Source organism: Heterodontus francisci, unplaced genomic scaffold (genome assembly GCF_036365525.1).
Source record: "Heterodontus francisci isolate sHetFra1 unplaced genomic scaffold, sHetFra1.hap1 HAP1_SCAFFOLD_53, whole genome shotgun sequence".
Lineage (NCBI taxonomy): Eukaryota > Metazoa > Chordata > Chondrichthyes > Heterodontiformes > Heterodontidae > Heterodontus > Heterodontus francisci.
Window position 1 is genome coordinate 4,021,229 of NW_027141851.1, and position 14,774 is coordinate 4,036,002.

The following is a 14,774-nucleotide window of genomic DNA, read 5'->3' on the forward strand; positions in this document are numbered from 1 at the left end:
CTGGATCATTCTGTGTACTGAATGCATTGGAATCAGGTGTTTGGGCTAAGAGCAAGAATCAGCCCTCAGAAGCTGTTAAAATTTTCATACGTTTGCCCCACCATCTCTTGGAATACTGAAATGAATGTGTGTTCAATGACAACACAACTCAGTCTCAGTGTTACATGGGGCAGCAAAACGCGATTTTTTAACTAACAAAATTATTCACTTTAACTGAGATTTCAACCTATTTAACTGTTGTCACTGTTATATAACATCATTCCATTCTGTGTGTATATGACGCTGCTTATGATGTCTGGCTGATGAGCTCACTTTACTGTTTACACTTTCGCATCTCCTTCTCTGCTTCACAGTGGGTGCCTTCACTGTCACTGGTCTACATTGTCAAATGTTAAGTATTGACTTGATGTTGTATGGGTTTACACTGTCCCAGTTGGAATCTTGAGTCATTCTATTTATCTGTACATTATCAGCTGCAGTGCTGATGTTGGTGTTTCATTGATTGTAAAATCTCATCATCTAAAGGTGTACGTGTTACTTGCAGTGGAAAGAATTTCAATGATTGTGAGGTTTGCCTAGAAGAAGATTTCGATCCCTGTTTATTCCATGCATTGTGATGAAGTGAACAGTGTAGGTGAATAGATGAAAACTTGGGTGATCTTTAAATACGTTGAACAAATCACAGAGGCTTCACCATTGAACAAACAGACTTTGAAAATAGAATCATGAACACGGACCTGTGAACAGAACACAGGTGCAGGATTTTAGGAATAAAACGGTTGCAAAAGGTGACATTGAGTTTGCAGGGCATCAGTACACCAGGGTGATAGAAATTACTAAAGAAGGAAGGAGTGATGCAGCAGGGAGAACGAACGAGAGAGGAAGAGATAACCAGAAGGAAATGAAGAGAGTGAAACAGTGGTGTGCACAATTAACGATGATGGACTGCTAAAATACCTCGAACAATGTATGAGGTAATCTGTGAGTTCAAATTGTGAATCTCAGCCTCACCTATCACTATTGAATTGAATCCTATCTCCTCATCCACTGTTTCAGTTTATCTACTTTGACAAGCCATCTGCTCCAGTCTGCCCCCAAACTCCAACAGTTCTTTTTACTTCTCTTTCTCCCATTCTCACTCTTTGCCTTAGCTACCAGCCGCTTCTTCCAACCCGATTCTTAACCTCAAAGCACGGCCCTGTCAGCTGTCTGAACCCAGAGAAACAAAACAGCTGCACCTCCCACTGTCCCCAATCCATCACGGCCATTGTCCAGAACCAAATCCTGTTTTACTCCATTGGATCCTTTGTTTATAAAATCTGTTCACTCTTCCCCACCAGCACTGCACATTCACTTCCCACTGCCAATGCATCTCGTGTTGCCTTTGTTCACTTTCTCTATCGATTTCCCAACTCATTCTTGATAATCGTGTTGCAAACATTTATGCAGCAAAAACGCTGGACATTTCACCCCAGATTCTGTCAAGCTGCTACTTCGTCCTGGTCTAATCAATAATTTCGCTGCTTCCTTTTTTCTCTCTTCCAGTTAAATTGGAGGCGATTGTGATCCTGTCCCGACAAAAGTGCGGTCTCTCCAAATGTATCACCACCTACCTGATGGAAATGGCCGTGGCTGGTCTCCTGGTCGTTATCACTGATCCCATATTGATTAGGATTGTTCAAATGTATTTTCCTGATCGTTACTGACCATTACTTCCGTGTTGTTTCATTATCTTCCTGCGTTCTGCAGCCGCAGGATTTTCTGTCTGGCTCACACTCACTTTCATCTTTGATGGATTTGTCGTCATTGTTGTGAGAAACTAAAAGCAAAATACTGCACGGAGAAGCAACAGCTGTGGTTGTAGGAAAAGTAAGTGTGCTGAGATATTTGCAGTCCCTCCCTGGTACCTTACAATGGAGCCAGAATATGCAATTCACAGTGCTCCCTGCGTTTGTGTCCCTAAAAGGAGATTCTTTACTTACCTTACATGGACCGAATTTGAATCGTTTCACTACATTTTAACTGCTTGCAGCCAGTTCATTCTGAATGTGCTGCTCAATGGTCTGACGGGCAGACATATTTTAGTGAGCAGTAAAGTCTGGAGGGTACGCTGGGGACAAATCAATGAAGAGAATCAACAGGACGCAGAGAAGAATAACGGAGAGCAGACCATCATTTTACTCTTCAGTATATCCGGCAGTTCTATGTTGTTATGAGTAACATAATTTGTGCATGTCATTTCTAGTCGAATTTCAGATATTCCCGTTTTTCCGCTAACACTGACCCTTTACTATGGAACACATCAGTGATGCTACTGCTTCTCAGTCCCTGCAAGAACAGGTGCATTTTTCATTCATTCACGGGATGTGGGTGTCACTGGCTAGCACTGCATTTATTCCCCATCCCTAATTGCCCTTGAGAAGATGGTGGAGAGCTGCCTACTTGCACTGTTGCAACTCTCGGGGCGTAGGTACACCCAAAGTGCTGTTAGGAGGAGAGTTCCTGGATTTTAACCCAGCAATAGTGAATGAAGGGTGATATAGTTCCAAGGCAAGATGGTGCGTGGCTTGGAGGGGAACCTTAACGAGGTGGCTTTCCCATGCATCTGCTGACCTTGTCATTTTAGGTAGCAGTAGGTGCTGTCAAAGGAGGCGTGGTGAGTTGCTGCAGAACATCTTATATATTGTACACACTGCTGCCATTATGCGTTGATGGTGGAGTGAGTGATGGTTGAAGGTGGTAGATGGGGTGCAAATCAAGTGGGCTGCTTTATCCTGCAAGGTGTTGAACTTCCTGAGTGTTGTTGGAGCCGTACCCATCCAGGTAAGTTATGAGTATTCTATCACATCCCCAACTTGTGCATTGAAGATGGTGAAAAGGCATTGGGGAGACGGAATGCGAGTTATTCGCCACAGAATTGCGAGCCTCTGACCTGCTCTTGTAGCCACGGTGTTTATATGATCCATCTCGGTCTCCTCCTGAAGTCCCCAGCATCACAGATTGCAAACTTTAGCCAATTAGATTCACTCCATGTGATAACAAAAGAAAAGACTGAAGGCAACAGATACTACAAAGGCTATGGGCCCTGACAATATTCCGGTAATAGCATTGAAGATCTGTGCTCAAAAACAAACCACACCCCTAGTCAAGCTGTTCCAATCGAGCTACAACATTGCATCTTCCCGGCAAGGGGGGGGGGGGGGGGTGGGGGTGCATTTTCCAGGTATGTCCTGTACACAGAAAAGAGGACAAAACCAACCAGACCAAATACAGTCCCATTAGTCTACGATTGATTACCATTAAAGAGAAGGAAACTGTCAGCGACAGTGCTATCAAGCCGCAATTCCTCATCAATAGCCTGAACAGTGACACTCAGTTTGAGTTTCGCCATGACCACTCAGCTCCTGACCTCATTACAGCCTTCGATCAAACATAGAAAAACTAAGATGATGTGCGTATGAATTGCCCATGACATCAATGCAGTATGCAATCAAGGAGCCCCAGAAAAGCTGTAGTCAATGTGGATCGGGGAAAAATTATCCACTGGTTGGAGGCATACCAAGTGCAAAGGAAGATGGTTGTGGGTGTTGGAGGTAAATCGTCTTAGCTCCTGGACATCACTGTAGGAATTCCTGAGCGTAGTGTCCTAGACCCAACCATTTTCAGCTGCTTCATCAATGACATTCACTCAATCATTCGGTCAGAAATGGGCATATTTGCTGACGATTGCAGAATGTTTAGCACTGTTCTGGACTCCTCAGATACTGAAGCAGTCCGTGTAGAAATGCAGCAAATCGTGGACAATATCCAGGCTTGAGCCGATATGTGGCAAGCGATATTCGAGGCAAACGAGCACAGTTTTCTATTCAAACTCACATCGTGTTTGACTAACTTGCTTGCATTTCTTGATGAGGTAGCAGAGAAGGTTGATGATGGTGATGCTGTGCATGTGGTGAACATGGACATCCAAAATGGCATTTAATAAAATGCAACATAACAGGCTTTCAGACAAAGTTAGAACGCGTGAATAAAAGGGACAGTAGCAGCATGGATGCGAATGTGACTGAATAATAATAAAAACCGATAGTAGTGCTGAAAGGTGGTGTTGTTTTTAAGGCTTGAGGACTGTATGTAATGGGGCTTGCCGAGGGTCGTTACTTGGATCACTGTTTTCTTTTCTGGTATGGTTAACCTGCCTTGGGCACGAGGATCAATTCCAAAGCTTGTGGATGATACAGCACATGGAAGTATTTTGAACTCCGAAAAGGATAGTGATAAACTTCAAGATGGCGTAGTGGAATGGGCAGATGAAATTTAATGCAGAGACACGGAAGTTATTCATCTTGGGCGGGCGAACGACGATGGCTGATTTGAATTACAGGGCACAATTCTAAATGGGGTGCTAGTGCAGAGGCATCTGCCAGTATCTGTGCACAAATCATTGAAGGTGGCAAGGTAGGTTGAGAAATAAAGTCGACGGGACCCTCAGCTTCATAAGTAGAGACATAGAGTATATAAGCAAGTTAGTTATGATACACCAGTATAAAAGATTGGTTTGCCATCAACTGGATATTGTCTACAGTCCTGGGCACCATATATGTTTGGAACGATCTGAAGGCTTGTAGAAACGATTCACAAGAATGGTTCCAGAGACGAGAAACTTTTGTTGTGTGGTAATTTGCAGAAGCTTCGTCTTTTCTACTTGGAGACAACGAAGTTAAGATGAGATTCGATAGAGGACTTGCAAATCATGATGAGTCTGGAGAGAATAGATAGAGAAAACAGTCCTCGTTGGTGCAAACATTGACAATCAGAGAGCAGCAATTTAAGGTGACTGGCAATAGCTTTTTTGCCGCAGTGAATGCTATAATCTGGAATGCACTACCTGAGAGTAGGCTGATACCTGTTTTAAAGGAATTCGACAATTAACTACAGAGGAAAAAATATAAGGAGAATGGGGAAAAGGCAGTGGATTGAGACGAGGTGACATGAACTTGCAGAGAGCTGGCACAGACGTGATGGGCTGAATGACCTACTTCTATGTTGTAAACATTCTATGGTTTAATCATTCGATGACTGGCATGATGATACCTGGAGAACAACAAGAGTACTGAAAGGGTGTTCAGTTTTTGTGGATGTCAATTTTCTGTGAATTTGTGAACATCTCATGACTCTAAATGCTTCAGCTGTTATAGCATTTCTGTTATTTGAACATCTGACTTTAAAAAAATGTCTGTGTGCATGCCAGTGGCATATTTTCTCCTCTGAGAGGCAAATAAATAATCAAACCTTTGCATACTTGCTTTTGAGTCTTCTCAATGTATACATGCACGTGTATATTTTTTGTGAGCAATTTGAATCAGTTTTAATTTTGAACCAGTTGAAACTCTAATTTTTCCACAGACCTAAAACCTGGGAATACCGCAACAAATTGGCAATTTGAGTTCATAAACCATTGCAGGAATCAGCATTTCTAAATTTCATGAACGAATCAAAGCATTAATGTGATTTTTGAATCTGTTCTTTTGATTTTAACATGCTTCACACAGAATTGAGATTAAAACAAAAGCTGAATTTTATTTTAAGTTAAAGATGCATGGCCTGAAAGATAGTTTTCAAATTAGGTTCATGAACAAGCATCAGCGATTGATAAATTGGTTTGAGAAAATTGCAGAAAACTTAGGAAATCATGCAATTCTAATCTAGAATGCTGTCTTCCGTGATGAAAATGTTTTTTCTTTAAAGTTGGTAATGTCACGAGTGTTATTTTTTGTTGTTTTCTATTCTAAAGACAAAGTTGAAGAATGATACCAAAGTTTCAAAATATAGTTGGAAATGGTGTTCAGTTTGTCTTGAAATTTTGAAGTTTTTTTAACATGTGAAGTGGGAGAATTGCATGCAAATGAGAAGTTTCTTCCGCTGCCTTGCAAACAAGTGGAGAAGTTAACTCCTTATGTTAACAACTTTATTGATAATTTTTTTTTCACCACACAACTATTGTCTCGCCAAGTGTAAATTCGTGTGCTGGGCATGATTATATGTTAAGTTTCTCAATTGACAGAGATGATTGCATGAATTAACACATTGGGTTCCGGGGAAGATCCACAATGGATTCTCTGTGTTTGTTTACATATGTGACGATGGTTTCCCAGACTGCAGCAGTTTTTATTACTATTATTATTTAGAATATATTAACCCCATTGCCTTGTGGGCGTCCCGCGAGAGACCAAGGGTATGGGAGGAAACCCTAACAGAAAATCCGGAGCGGAACCTCGTAGGTGGTCATGTGTCAACTTTGGCATGTTTCTTGCAGTTCCTGCAGCCATACCGGTGCCAAACGTCGTGCTCTGCACTCCTTTGGACCCCACCAGAAAGGCCGAGAGGGGGGTTTTGATGCTTGGGCAGCAGTCAACCTCCATACATTCGCCCAGACATGTGCCATGGAGAGTTCACTCCATAGTCGCCTCACAGCGACCGAAGCAACACGGAAGGCAGCAGTTATGGGTTATAAGTCCAGCTCAATTGGCGTACAGATTGGACGCCACGTGTTGCCTTTGTCGGTGGGAGAGGTCATCGCACCTCACTGGACAGCTACCGCCCGCCTCAAACCTGGCAGCCCCCAGTCAATAAGGTTCTGCCCCGCCACAATCCAGCTGCTTCAATGGAGCTCAGGCTCATTGCCCGAAAGGTGGACTGCAACACCGCAGCAAACAACATGAAAAAAGGAAAGAAGGTGCCAGCCCTTCGCTTTGCAAACTGGAACGTCAGAAATATGTGTCCTGGACTGTCGGAAGACCTTACACAAATCAACGATTCTCGGAAGACCGCCATCATTGGAGCATCCGCGATGCTGAGGAGGTAGTGGATAGCACGTTTAGCGAATTGGTCACACCGCAGGTTAGGATTGCTGAGGCAGGAAGGGAATGTGTGACCAAAAGGTAGAGAAAGAGCAGGAAGGCAGTGCAGGTGTCCCCTGCAGTCATCTCCCTCCAAAACAGGTATACCGTTTTGGATACTGTTGAGGGAGATGGCTCACCAGGGGAAGGCAGCAGTAGCCAGGTTCATGGCACCGTGGCTGGCTCTGCTGTTCGGAAGGGCGGGAAAAAGAGTGGAAGGGCTAGAGTCATAGGGGATTCGATTGTAAGGGGAGTAGATAGGCGGTTCTGTGGTCGAAAACGAGACTCCTGAATGGTACGTTGCCTCCCAGGTGCACGGGTCAGGGATGTCTCAGATCGGCTGCAGAACATTCTGAAAGGGGAGGGTGAACAGCCAGTTGTCGTTGTGCACATAGGCACCAATGATATAGGTAAAAAACGGGATGAGGTCCTACAAGCAGAAATTAGGGAGTTAGGAGCTAAGTTAAAAAGTAGGACCTCAGAGGTAGTAATCTCAGGATTTCTACCAGTGCCACGTCAGAGTAGAAATGAAAAAATAGTCAGGATGAATGCGTGGCTTGAGAGATGGTGCAGGAGGGAGTGGTTCAGATTTTTGGGACATTGGGACTGCTTCTGGGGGAGGTGGGACTATTACAAATTGGACGGTCTACACCTGGGCCGGACTGGAACCAATGTCCTTGGGGGTGCATTTGATAACGCAGTTGGGGAGAGTTTAAATTAATGTGGCAGGGGGATGGGAACCAAATGAGGAGGTCAGTGGACAGTGAGGAGGTAGTAACTAAAGCCTGTAAGGAATTAGATAATGAAGTCAGCATTACTAAGGGAAAGAGTAGGCAGGAAGCAGATGATGAACGCAAAGGGACTGGTGGTCTGAGGTGCATTTGTTTTAATGCAAGGAATGTAGTAGGTAAGGCAGATGAACTTGGGGCATGGATTAGTACATGGGAGTATGATGTTATCGCTATTACTGAGACTTGGTTGAGGGAAGGGCACGATTGGCAACTAAATATCCCAGGATATCGATGCTTCAAGCGGGATTGAGAGGGAGGTAAAAGGGGTGGAGGAGTTCATTACTGGTCAAAGAGGATATCACAGCTGTGCTGAAGGAGGGCACTATGGAGGACTCGAGCAGTGAGGCAATATGGGCAGAACTCAGAAATAGGAAGGGTGCAGTAACAATGTTGGGGCTGTACTGCAGGCCTCCCAATAGCGAGCGTGAGAGAGAGGTACAAATATGTAAACAGATTATGGAAAGATGTAGGAGCAACAGGGTGGTGGTGATAGGAGATTTTAATTTTCCCAACATTGACTGGGATTCACTTAGTGTTAGAGATCCAGATGGAGCAGAATTTGTAAGGAGCATCCAGGAGGATTTTCTAGAGCAGTACGTAAATAGTCCAACTCGGGAAGGGGCCAGACTGGACCTGGTGTTGGGGAATGAGCCGGGCCAGGTGGTTGAAGTTTCAGTAGGGGACTACTTTGGGAATAGTGATCACAATTCCGTAAGTTTTAGAATACTCATGGACAAAGACGAGAGTGGTCCTAAAGGAAGAGTGCTAAATTGGGGGAAGGCCAACTATGCCAATATTCGGCAGGAGCTGGGGAATGTAGATTGGAAGCAGCTGTTTGAAGGTAAATCCACATTTGATATGTGGGAGGCTTTTAAAGAGAGGTTGATTAGCGTGCAGGAGAGACATGTTCCTGTGAAAATAAGGGATAGAAATGGCAAGATTAGGGAACCATGGATGACAGGTGAAGTTGTGAGACTAGCTAAGAGGAAAAAGGAAGCATAAATAAGGTCTAGGCGGCTGAAGAAAGACGAAGCTTTGGAAGAATATCGGGAATGTAGGACCAATCTGAAACGAGGAATTAAGAGGGCTAAAAGGGGTCATGAAATATCTTTAGCAAACAGGGTTAAGGAAAATCCCAAAGCCTTTTATTCATATATAAGGAGCAAGAGGGTAACTAGAGAAAGGATTGGCCCACTCAAGGATAAAGGAGGAAAGTTATGCTTGGACTCAGAGAAAATGGGTGAGATTCTAAACGAGCAATCTATATGTTGATTAAAATCATGATTACAGTTGTACCCTTGTTGCATGCATCTCTAATTTCCGGATTAATGCCATCCCTTACTTCTCCACTACTGTTTGGGGGTCTATAGAGAACTCCCTTGGTGTTTCTTAGCTCCACTCATACAGATTCAACATCATGATTTGTTGAGACAATATCCTTCCTCACTATTGCATTGATTTCCTCCTTTACTAATAATGCTACCCCACCTTCTTTCCCTTTTTGCCTGTCCTTCCCATATTCTCAATACCCCGGGATGTTCAGTTCCCATCCTTGATCACGTTACAGCCATACTTCTGTAATCACTACAAAATCATAACCATTTATATATATATATATTTGCACTGTTAATTCATCTACCTTATTGGGAATGCTCCGTGCATTAAGCCACAGAGCCTTTAGACTTGTCTTTCTAACATTGTTAGTCATCCTAGTTTTATTTTGCACTACGGCCCCATTTGTTTCTCGCCCTTGTTTTCTCTGCCTTCCACTTTTGCTTCTTACCTTCCTGGCTTTCATTTTTATCCTTGTTTCCCTCTCATCTGTCGCACTGCTTAGATTCCCAACCCCCTGCCATTCTAGTTTAAACCTCCCTGACAGCACTAGCAAACAAGACCCTCCGACACCCCCCACACACCACCCCCAACATTCCCTAGACTCCCTGAGGAAATTGGTGCCAGTCCTGCCCTGATGCAACCCGTCCAGCTTGTATTGGTCCCACCTTCCCCAGAACTGGTCACAATGTCCAGGAATCTGAATCCTTCCCCCATGCACAATTTCTCCAGCCACGTATTCATCTGATAAATCCTGCTATTTCTGCTCTCACTAACATGTGGCACTGGTAGTAATCCTGAGATTACTAGCTTTGAGGCCCTACTTTTTAATTTTCGTCCTGGCTCCCTTTATTCAGCTTGCAGGACCTCATCCTTTTTTTTACGTATGTCGTTGGTATTGATATGAACCACGACAACTGGCTGATCGCCCTCCCCCCTCAGATTCTCCAGCAGCCACTAAGACCCTTGACCCTTGCACCAGGGAGGCAACATACCATCCTGGAGTCTCTTTTGCGGCCCCAGAAACACCTGCCTGTTTCCCTTACGATTGAATCCTCTATCACTATAGTTCTGCCACTCATCTTCCTCCCATCCTGTGCAGCAGAGCCGCACATGGTGCCATTAACTTAGTTCTTGCTGCTTTCCCCTGAGCCACCTCCCCAACAATATCCAAAGTGGTATATCTGATAGAGAGGGGGATGGCCACAGCGGAATCCTACACTACCTGCCTTCCTGTACTCTGCCTGGTGGTCACCCATTCCCTTCCTGCCTTTGCAGCATTTGCCTGCGGTGTGACCACGTCACTAAACGTGCTATCCACCACAGTCTCTGCATCGTAGATGCTCCACAGTGAATTACCCGCAGCTCCAGCTCCATAATGCAGGTAGCCAGTAGCTGCAGATGGATACACCTCCTGTACACATGGTCGTCAGGGACACTGTAAGCATCCCTGATTTCCGACATAGCTCAGGAGGAGCATATCACGGGTGCGAGTTCTCCTGCCATGACTTACCTTTAGATTATTTCGTTACTCCCTTTATTTAAAAAATACAAATTACACTAGGGGCCTTGTTCTACTGAAACACTACCCTCCACAATCTAAAGACCTTAATAAATTACACTAATTAAAAAAAAAACCACACAATTTAGCATTACTAACCTTATCACTTCTACAGTAAGTTTTAAGGTTTTTTCCCCCAAAAAAACTTTCCCCTGGTTTTTTAAGTTGTTTACAGGCAGTAACAGTTGTTGCTTACCCAACCAGTCACCTTGCACCTTTCCTGTGATGTCACTATTCACTTTTTTTTCTTCTTTTAACAAAACGCTGGCACACCTGGACTACTGTCACTCAAGTCCGCTCCTCTCAGCTCCGCTCATGGAAGGCTTGTGTCAAGGCCGCGATATTCAGCTCTATTTATTTGCTCCTCTCTTGGCATTCCCCCCTCAGATCCACTCCTCTCTGCCCACTCCCGGAATATAAGTGCCTAGGCCACGATCCTCGAGCTTTATTTATCCGCTCTTCACTCGGCATTCTCCCTGCAGGTCTGCTCTGCTCCCAGGAGATAGGCATCTAGGCCATGAGCCTCGAGCTCTATTTATTGGCTCCTCTCTCGGCGTTCTTCCCACAGGTCCGCTCCGCTCCACTCCCAGAAGGTAAGTTAGCAACAGAGCAGACTGGAGACAGTCCAGATTGACTCAGCCTAGCCAGAGCAATGGGCACAGCCTGATTCAATTATCTGAGATGGATTGTCAATATGTGGCCCTCAAAAGCCATCGATACCCATTGACTTTGAAGGGGTCAACCATCCCCGCCCCAGCATGCATGTCGGGACAGCCTGAGGGGTGTAAGAGGTTCCATTTCCGTACCCCTTTCTGCAGTTCTTGATCTTTAGGAATTACAAGAACAAAATTGTGCACGACACAGGGTTTGGCTTAACCATGGATTGTTCTTTTATTGAATTCAATATATCCCTAATACAGATACCTCTATGGTTAGTTGAAACATAAATAAAACAAAACTGTCCTCAGCACAAAACCTCGTGCAGTAATTTAAAATTGACACTCCAATTCCGAGCTGAACCCTTCAGCAATTTGACCACTGTTCCAAGTTACCCAAAACAAAGTCACTACAAGTTGGTTCAAACTTACAAATCTCAGGTAAAACACTCAGGTTTTGACCCCAAATCGTAAGACCACGATCACTGCGATTTGCCTGAAAACAGTTACAATCACCCACATGGCCGATTGGAACAGGTTTGATTGTAGGTCCTGAGTCAAGATGACCAATCTTGACCCTTTTCCCAGCTGTCGTCCCCACCATATAAACCTCTTCAAAAGACTTGCAGGTTGATAGGTAAATTGGCCATTAGCAATTGCCCCTTGTATAGGTAGGTGGTAGGGAAATATAGGGACAGGTGGGGATGAGGTAGGAATATGGAATTAGTGCGGGATTAGTATAAATGAGTGTTTGATGGTCGGCAGAGACTCGGTGGGCCAAAGGGCCTGTTTCAGTGCTGTATCTCTGAAAAAAAAGATTTGACTTAAAAACTTCCAATCATTACCGATGTTGATTGTAGGCCTGGATCTGAGATGACTGGTCCCCATCCTTTTTCACGTAACTGCAGCACAGTCAGTCTGATGTGCCTTCTTTTAATAATAAAATGACTCAGGACTTCTAAAATTTGTTTCCTGTTGTTCATGCTGGGCGGTATCCGGCAGGTAAGACCCTTTAGTTTATTTCATGCATGGCCCAGATGAATTTGATTGGCTCATACTGGGAGCAGCAATACAGTCCATCTGTGGAAGAGATAATCCAGACAAATCTTCAGACTAATATGATAACTCATACTGGGTGCAACAATACAGTCCTTCCATGGAGGAAATGACCCAGACAAATCTTAGAACTCTCAGGTTGTTTAAACAAATCCTCCTGCTGTTTTGAGGCAATGCATGAACAACACCTGGCTCTGAAGTCGCTGGAAGGTGTGAATGTCTCATTCCTCTCCTCGACATAAATTAATGGCTAGATTTCAGTGCTATTGTCTATAATGGTAGTCTAATTATCATGTCGATGGCATGTCCCTTGCACCATTGTACAGGATAATCAGTATTAGCTGATGGCTTTTCTTCTGGTCTCAATGTTTGAATTCCTATTGAGGAGCCACTGTCCTTTTACCGAATGTCCAAATTAACCCTGTTCTGCCCAGTCTGTGCTTCTGGCTGCAGCTTGGCTTTTTGCATTGTAACCCAAATATAAGGTCAAAGCATGTCTGTGGGTCTGAATTTTATAGTCCATGAATTTTCCCAGTTGGAAGGGATTCCGATCCTACAGGGGAGAACCTTGAATTTCAAAGAAAATTCCTGAAGAACATCAAACACCAAGAGGTGGTCATATCATGTGACTGCGTGTGCAATTCTAGGAGTTTGTGAGCTGTGACTCAGAAGGCAGACTGTAACAGAAAGTCATAAAGTGAACAGATCTTCCTCTCTCTCTCCAGACAAACCTCAAGCTGCATCTGGTAAAGTCTCAAATCTATAGATTCCTAGATCCAACAATGGGGATACAAGAAATACTGCAAAAGTGCACGTGGCCCAGCGTGGACTTCAGGCTATAATTTCAACTAAGACCTCTGGGACTGAGATTCAGTATTTCAATTCATACTAAGAACGGTACTTGGAAAGACAAAAGGACTGTTCCAAGGTCCAATTAACCCAAATGGATTTTGATCATCCGGCATTGTTGTATAAGAGAGCCCACATTCAAGTGTGTCTGCTAAAATGGCAGAATCCACAAGCACAAAAGTTCTGAAACCAGTTGATCACATTACCAGCTGGCTAGCAAGTTCTGTGAACGTTGATCAATACAGTTAGATTTGAGACTGCTGCTGAACTTGGAAGAGAGCTCCTCTCCTGTCTGGCTCTCCCTCTCTTTCTCCCAAGCCTCTGGACCCACAGAAGACACGTGGTGCAGTGGTTAGCACTGCAGCCTCACCGCTCCATAGACCCGGGTTCAATTCTGGGTACTGCCTGTGCGGAGTTTGCAAGTTCTCCCTGTGTCTGCGTGGGTTTTCGCCGGGTGCTCCGGTTTCCTCCCGTAAATTGGCCGTCGGAAATTGCCCCGAGTGTCGGGAGGTGATAGGGAATATGGGATTACTGTAGGGTTAGTATGAATGGGTGGTTTTTGGTAGGTACAGACTCGTAGGGCCTGTTTCAGTGCTGTTTCTCTAAATTAATAAAAAGAAAATAAATAAATAAAATTTTTAAAAAATAAATAAAAGAGAAGAGACTCCTGCAGCGGAACAAGGTTTAAAGAGTGTACTGGGCCCCAACAAATAGCAAGATTTACCGGCAACCAAAGACTCAACATCAAATTTAAAGGACTGTAACTATAATCCATCTATTGCCTCAAGTTTGTCCACTTTATTCCTTCTACTCTTTCCTGTCTTTATCTGCTTGTGTGTTTATCGTGCATGCATGCCAGCACAGTCGTGTCATGTACTCGTGGTCATTAACCGAATTAGAGTTTAAGATTAATAAATTTCCACCCTTCATGTTTCAACCAAAGAAACCCGTTTTGGCTAGTTTCTTTGCTTTATAATTGGAAAGCAGTGAACAAGGATTCACGAAGGGGGAGCTCAAAACATGGTGTATTTAAAATTAAACCCCATTGCGGTTAAACCAGGGAAAGGTTGAGAGGCAACCCCGAGACCCCTTTTTCACCTTGTTGTAACAATATTGGTGTACGGAAAACCAAATTCTGCATAAGACAGCAGTTTGACTGGCTAAACACCACAAAACTGTAGTGGAGTACTATAGCACTTTCCACATGTACCAGATTGTGAGTAAGCTCCAACCTGCAGTAATATCTGCGCCCCTAATTCCTGTACTGGTGTTCAGGGAACTCTCCAGTAGAGGGCTGCTGACCTGTGAGGGACACCTACTGAGAAGAAAAGGGGACAGACAAGCACAGATCTGGCAGACAGTAAGGTGACTAAAGGACTGTGAAGACCGGTTAAAGGATGTCCGGGAGGATTCTCAAATGGAACTCCCTTCTGTCCAGTCAGCCAACCCCGAAATGTTGGGAAAATTAGACCCCACATCTTCCTACATAAATGCAGACCTGGGAAGCACCCTCCTCGGGCTGCAAACAGTATATACAGAAACCTGCAAGGGCAAAGAAAATTTCCAAAAAGGCAGAGTAACAGTGAGGGTAGTTCCTCCCTTAGTCCAAGTGCCACAGTGGAGTGCAGTGGAA